Source organism: Salvia splendens, chromosome 14 (assembly GCF_004379255.2).
Source record: "Salvia splendens isolate huo1 chromosome 14, SspV2, whole genome shotgun sequence".
Lineage (NCBI taxonomy): Eukaryota > Viridiplantae > Streptophyta > Magnoliopsida > Lamiales > Lamiaceae > Salvia > Salvia splendens.
Window position 1 is genome coordinate 8,261,808 of NC_056045.1, and position 6,640 is coordinate 8,268,447.

General features: G+C 38.1%; 1 long non-coding RNA gene and 1 pseudogene across 1 annotated transcript; both read left to right on the forward strand.

Moving 5' to 3' along the window:
• Positions 1 to 342: 342 nt before the first annotated feature.
• Positions 343 to 5,651, forward strand: LOC121763665 (annotated as a pseudogene).
• On the forward strand, positions 2,048 to 4,211 carry LOC121763666. The gene is made up of 4 exons (XR_006042459.1): positions 2,048 to 2,249; positions 2,323 to 2,399; positions 3,428 to 3,491; positions 3,975 to 4,211. It is a non-coding gene; the product is annotated as an uncharacterized LOC121763666 (long non-coding RNA).
• Positions 5,652 to 6,640: the final 989 nt, after the last annotated feature.

A 6,640-nucleotide genomic window follows, 5' to 3' on the forward strand; every position in this document is an offset into this window, starting at 1 on the left:
CTTCAGGGCCCGACCCTAACCGGGGCTCATCCAGGCACAACCCATAGCCACCTGGGCTCTGATACCACTTGTTAGGATCGTCGACTGCAACATTAGTTTGATATTGTCCGCTTTGGGTCAAGCCCGCACGGATTTGTTTTTGGGTCACTCCCAAAAGGCCTCAAACTAATTGGGGTTGGACAGGAATTATATACAACTTCCAACTTCCCTCCCTCATCCGATATGGGATGGGTTTGTAACCCAACATCATTGTCATCAAATAATGGACATTCCTATAATGAACAACAATAAATAAGATTGTCTTATAACAAAAAAAATATCAGTCTACTAAAAAAACATAGCATGGCGATTTGTAGCAAAGGGGACTACGATTGGGGAAGAGCGGCCAAGAATTCGACGAGACGAAAGCCGGCGTCAAGGGTCTGGTGGACGCGGGCATGACCGAGCTGCCTCGTCTCTTCGTTCACCCGCCCGAGGATCTGCAAGGCCATCCGGCCAACGGAGAGGGAGAGCCGGAGATGCCGACGATAGATTTGGGAGGAGGGCGGAGGGAGGTGGTGGAGGAGATAGAAAGGGTGGCGGCGGAGTGGGGGTTCTTCCGCATCATCAACCAGGGGATTCCGGTGGAGACGATGGATGCAATGTTGGAAGGAGTGAAGCGGTTTCATGAGCTGCCGTCGGAGGAGAAGATGCCTTTCTATTCCTCCGGCGGTGAGGCTAAATAGCGGCCTCCCCGTGAGAGAAAATGATCCGGCCAGTTGGAGGGATATTTTGGCATGTGCGTTTAGAGATGACCAAATTGATCCACAAGATATACCTTCATCATGCAGGTACATGATCAATTTTTGAACTTTTTTTTACTACAAATTGCTTTTTCTTGATTACATAATCAAACTTGTTTTTACCTTAACATGCCACCATGTATGATGGTATACTATTTATTTTTAATGCTATATCGTATTGTTTTTCAGAGCATCTCCAACGATTTACATTAAAATTAAACTCATTTTAGTGTAAATGTTACGTTAAATATGATTTTACTCCAATCATTTACACTAAGATCAAATTTCAAGGAATATTCTCTATATTATGTCTTTTTACTCATAAAATTTGAAAAAGTATTTTATTTTGTTTTAGTGCAAACCTAAAAATAGGTACTATATTTTTTAATTAAAAACCAAAATAGGATTGATTATGCAGTACCGTTGGAGCTAATTGTATATTTCATTTTAGGTTTTATGTACCATAGGAGATGGTCTTAGCACAGATGAAAACTAAACCAAACTTGTTTTAACTCCTTATGTGTCATTAGTGTTGGAACATTCTTTTTGGATAAAGAGATTAAGGGATAAAGATTTAGTGGGTAAACTAGAGAGAATAAAGTTTGAGGGGGAATATGAGATAATAAAGTTTGAGAGAGTAAAAAAATAAGAAAGAATAAAGTAAGAGATATTGAGCAAATTTACCAAAAAGGAAATGGATGAACTGTAATGGAACAACCTAAAAGGAAATATTGTAACGCCCCACTTTTAGAACTCTAATTTTTGAACCCTAAAGTACATGTATTTGATGCTATTGATATTGCGAGGTCCGCAAATTAATTATCGAGTAGAATTATTGGAATTGTGACTGGGTCAACTTTGTTGAATATGTGACGTGGCTACTTGAATAATTGAATGTGGGGTGAAATTAAAGGTTTTTGAATAATTGATTAATTGTTATGAGAGCTAGAAATTATGAAATAAATTACAATGCGAATTTAAATAATTCCCTTTCCGTGAGGAATATGTATTGGACTCAATTCTGTGTTGGATCCGATAAATTAAATAAATAGTATGAAAGTCCAATCCGTGATAAATAAATTGTGTACTGCACAATTTAAAATAAAATATAATGGGTTGTGAATTAAACTAAACTAACTAAAATAAAATATCTTTGATTCCAATTTTAATTAAAGATTCTGCGCAGATTTTCCTCCTCCGTGAGTAGATATTCCTCTTCCTTAATCTGCAAATAAAACACCAAAAACAAATCTAATTTCAGCCAAATCACGTTTAATAAAAAGGAGGAAGAATTCGAAATTTATCTCCCTAATCCCACGTTGAAACCGTTCCCCTCTCTCCCACAAATCTCTCCTGTATCTCAACCCCCTTTCCCCTATATTAAATCCTTAACCAGTTACTTCTTTTTCCTCACCTATCGTCTCTGTAAGCAAGAAAGCAAGAACCATTCTTCAACTTCTACTCAAGGTAAACTATTTCCTATCGATTTGTATCTAAATTGCTCCTACTTTGGAATCTAACACCAGATCGCTATCAACAGAAATCGAAATCCTTTCAGCTTTAAGAACCTGCCTTTTTAGCTTTGTGAACTTCACAACCCAAATTCAATTCACAGAGGTAATTTTCTACCCAGATTTGAAACATGAATTATCGCATTCTGCATCCATATATCACGTACCCAGCATCAACTCCCCTCTGCAATTGCTTAATTTTTCTACATATCATGAAATTTGAAATCCATCTCTAATCGGATAACCGAAGCAACCGAATTAAGAACCCGACGTAAATAAGTCAAAATCGTACCTTTAATGTGGAATCGAGGCAGTTTGGGTTAGTTGCGGAATGTTTCGGGTTGGTTTTGGGGCTGCGCGGTGTCGTTTCGGAGGCTATCGAACAGTGAGGGGTGGTGGACGAATCAGTCGCGCCGTGAACTCCTCCAGACCGACGGAGCAGCGGCGAACAGCAGCCGACGGCAACGGCAGCGCGGCTCTGTGCAGTGACAGCAGCCCTCCCGGCGAGCAGCGGCCGGCGGCGGTGGATGTGGAGCCGGAGAAGCCGACGGATCTATCCATTTTGTCGATGGGAGAGAAAGAAGAAGAGGGGGAGAGAAGAGAAAGAACCGAGAGTGAGGATATGAGATTTTAATATTGGGCTTTTTAAGTTAAAATGGGATGATGATCTTGGGCCTTTTGTTTTTAATGGAATTGGACTTAATAAATTAATTTGGGTGATCTATTTAAAGTTTGGGCCTTCTTTTAGTAGGAGTATTAATTAAATTGAAGACATAAGGTGGGGAAAGAATTAAGTTTTGGCCCGATAATTAATCGTGGCGAATATTTAATTATCTCCAGTATAATTCGAAGAGGGAATAATTTTATCTTATGTCGAAAATAATTAATTTGAAGAGAAATAATTGCGGGGATTTAATTACGAGCTTAAATAAATATTGGGAATTAATTTCTATATTTTGGAGGAAAGTACGAGGAGCCAACGGAGGAATTATGGGCACAAGCGGCCGCCGAATAATCGAAAATATGCGAAAAATCGAGAGAACAAGATAAAAGACTTCAACTAGGGTGCATGCATTTTTTTTATTTTATCTAATTGGAAAGTATGTTGATATATGTATTATTTAAATTCTAAAGGTGAGACTTCGCAAGTGAATCGAGATACCAAAGGGAAGGAAGTGTAGAAAATTAAGCAATTGAGGTGGGCTTTCTAACTAAGTATTTTGTGGGCTTTCTTTTAAATAAGGACAACGCCCTAAATATTTTATCGATGGAAATGAAACTGTATTTATCATGCCATGGTTTGATTTTTATGTGCCTATCTGATGGGGCTTTATGCCATTATTATATAAATCGAATTCGGGTCCTTGTAGGGCCGCAAACCCTACTTACACCTATGGTAGATCGTGTGCTAGCGTACGGGCTAGCCGGTCTAGTGGCTTGGTTTGTGGCCACATTCCAAGTCATGTATTGGCAGATATGGTAAACGTCTATGGGAAAATGACTGATCAGTCGATGTTTGAAATGGAAATGATTTTGAGTGCCTCGGGCATTTCTAAAGCTAAACTCCGATGGTTACTTGTGAATAGCATGATAAATTACTCTTTATTGAAAAATGTTTTCGGCATGAGCCACTGAGTATTCTTATAATACTCAGCCCTTCATGTGTTTTCCCTATGTGCAGGTTGAGCGGCGACGAGGATGTGGTGGTGTTGAGCAAGTGAATTTAAGATATTATGGTTGTTTTTGAACCTTGGGTGTCGTTGTGTCTTCACACATGACGTCACTCTTTCTCTTGGTCGTTTACGCTGTGACATTGCTTTCACTTATCCTTTATTAGGCTTGCAAACTTTATTTGTCTGGATATTGAATATTTGAGATTTTGTTGGATAATGTCAAACTCTTGGTCATTTTCTTTGAATATTAATTGTTGGTCAAACCCTTTATTGAAACCCTAGTTCTCTTCGTCTGTTTATTAAATTCTTTTAATCACGATCGCTCGTATTTATTAACCCTAAAGGGCGGTCGTGACAAATACTCTCTCCATCCAATAAAAATAGTCTTCTTTTTCCATTTTAGTTCTTCCCACAAAAATAGCCCCTTTCTATTTCTTAGCAAGTATTTTTTTCTCTCATATAAGGTGAGCTCATTCTCCACTAACAATACTTCTATCACTTTGATGATTTTATCGGTTATTTGTAAAGTTATGAGACGAACCAAAATTTGACCTAACTTCATGATTTTTTTGGCTAATATCCCTGTCTATAAGGATGTTCCACTCTTTCATACCATCTAACAATATACTGTAATATTTTCAGAAAAGAGATGCTATTTGAAAAACTTGATCAAAGTGAGGGAGATGTTGAGCGAGCTACTCTCGGAAGCCTTACGGCTTCCAAGTGATTACCTATCAAACATACAGTGTATGAAAAGCCAATCACTAGCATGTTTGTATTACCCAGTTAGCCCTCAACCACATAAAACTCTAGGAACGCCAAACCATTCCGACATAACTTTCCTCACATTACTCATGCAAGACACCACCGTTGGCCTCCAAATTCTACGCCATCGCCAATGGCTCAACGTCTCCCCGGTTCGCGGAGCCCTCATCGCCAATATTGGCGATCTCATGCAGGTACTCAAAAATTGAAAGATATCAACTAATATGCATGAGAATTACTCCATCCATCCCTTAAATTTTGTTACATTTTGACTGATCACGGGTTTTAATAAAATGTAATGAAAAATTGGTTGAAAAAGTTAGTGGAACGTGAGTCATACTTTTTAATACTATTAGTTTTATAATACAAAGTGAGATTGAATTAGTGGAATGAGAGATCCACTGCCAAAAATGGTAAAAGTGAAATGTGACAGATTTTTTGGGACGGACGAAAATATAAATATATTTGATCATGTTTGTGATTGTAAGTAGATTATTAGCAATGGCAAGTTCATCAGCGTGCAACACAGAGTGCGGGTGCATGCGGAAGTGGCGAGGGTATCGGTGGCAGCTTTCGTCGGTCCGAGCGTGAGAGCTTCGGCAAAAGCATTTGGTCCCATAAAAGAGTTGCTTTCGCTTGAGAATACGGCCGCCTATAGAGAGGTTTTCCTATATGAATATATAAACCATTACAAGAACAAAGCCGAGCGAGTTGCATCTGCCTTGCATTATTACAAGATACATTAAGTTTTTGTATGATGCTCAATGCGCCATTAGAAGAGGAAAATTATGGCACTAAACTGTATTTCTTTAAATATACTATATATTAGTATTTCAGTGGTCAAGATATATTGTTACATGGTGTGTCCAACCAATCACACCATGCACTGTGAATTTGACATATGCTTACCTTTAGTTATTCTACTGCTACATTGTATACTCGCATTTTTTTAGTGCTTATAAATTGTGCATCAAGGTAGAGCGTACATGTGGGAAAATTAATGACGTGACTGTCTAAGTGTATTAAACAGCGTCGTTCAAGTAGTTGAACATTTTATCCACATGGTATTTTCTGTTTGCCACATCATATATAATTTTCAAATATGAGATTTTAGGACAATCAAGAAAAATGTCAAAGTTATAATATAATTGAAAATATGATTTAATGAAAGCACCAATTGATACATATTAATTCATACATATTGAGGATATTTTAGAATAGAAGGAGTAGGAGGGAGTAGTCGAAATGCATTTGTATTTTATTTTTATTTTATGGAGTAAATCTTAACTCATGTTTTAACATGTCAAAATTTATTATATGATCTATTATCATAAGTTAAAAATAATCAATAATAAAAAATTTATACTATTATCCTATATCAGCTTTTCAAATTTTATACTAGTGACAATGATGTGAATCCAGGTATTCACAATCATAGAATGCAACGATGTCGAGGGTCATGGGTTGATTGGGGTCCGAGAAGAGGGTGGAGACATGGCAAGGAGCCTAGCCGGATTGGGAGGTCTGATTCAAACCAGAATTTGCCTATGAAGATAAAGTCCAAATCCTCTCTTAAGATAGCCATTGTCTTCATCGTCGAAAGAGCTTCACGTGGGTATCTTGCATGCATCAATCGGAGCCAGAATGAGGAAGTTATGATCGTTTTAAGAAAGTCGCGCAGTGTAGAACAAAACGCGCGGGCGAGCATTTTTCCTCATGCAAAACGCCCGGTCGGGCGTTTTTGTCGAGAGATCAGTTTTTCTCCAGAAAATTCGCTCGGGCGGGCGAAATGAACCTAGAGAAACGCCCGGTCGGGCGTTTTGTCCGGGATGTGTCTTTTTTACCAAGAATTATTTTATTTTGCTCTTTTTTCACCTCTAGTATAAATAGACATGTTAGGGATTTTTCT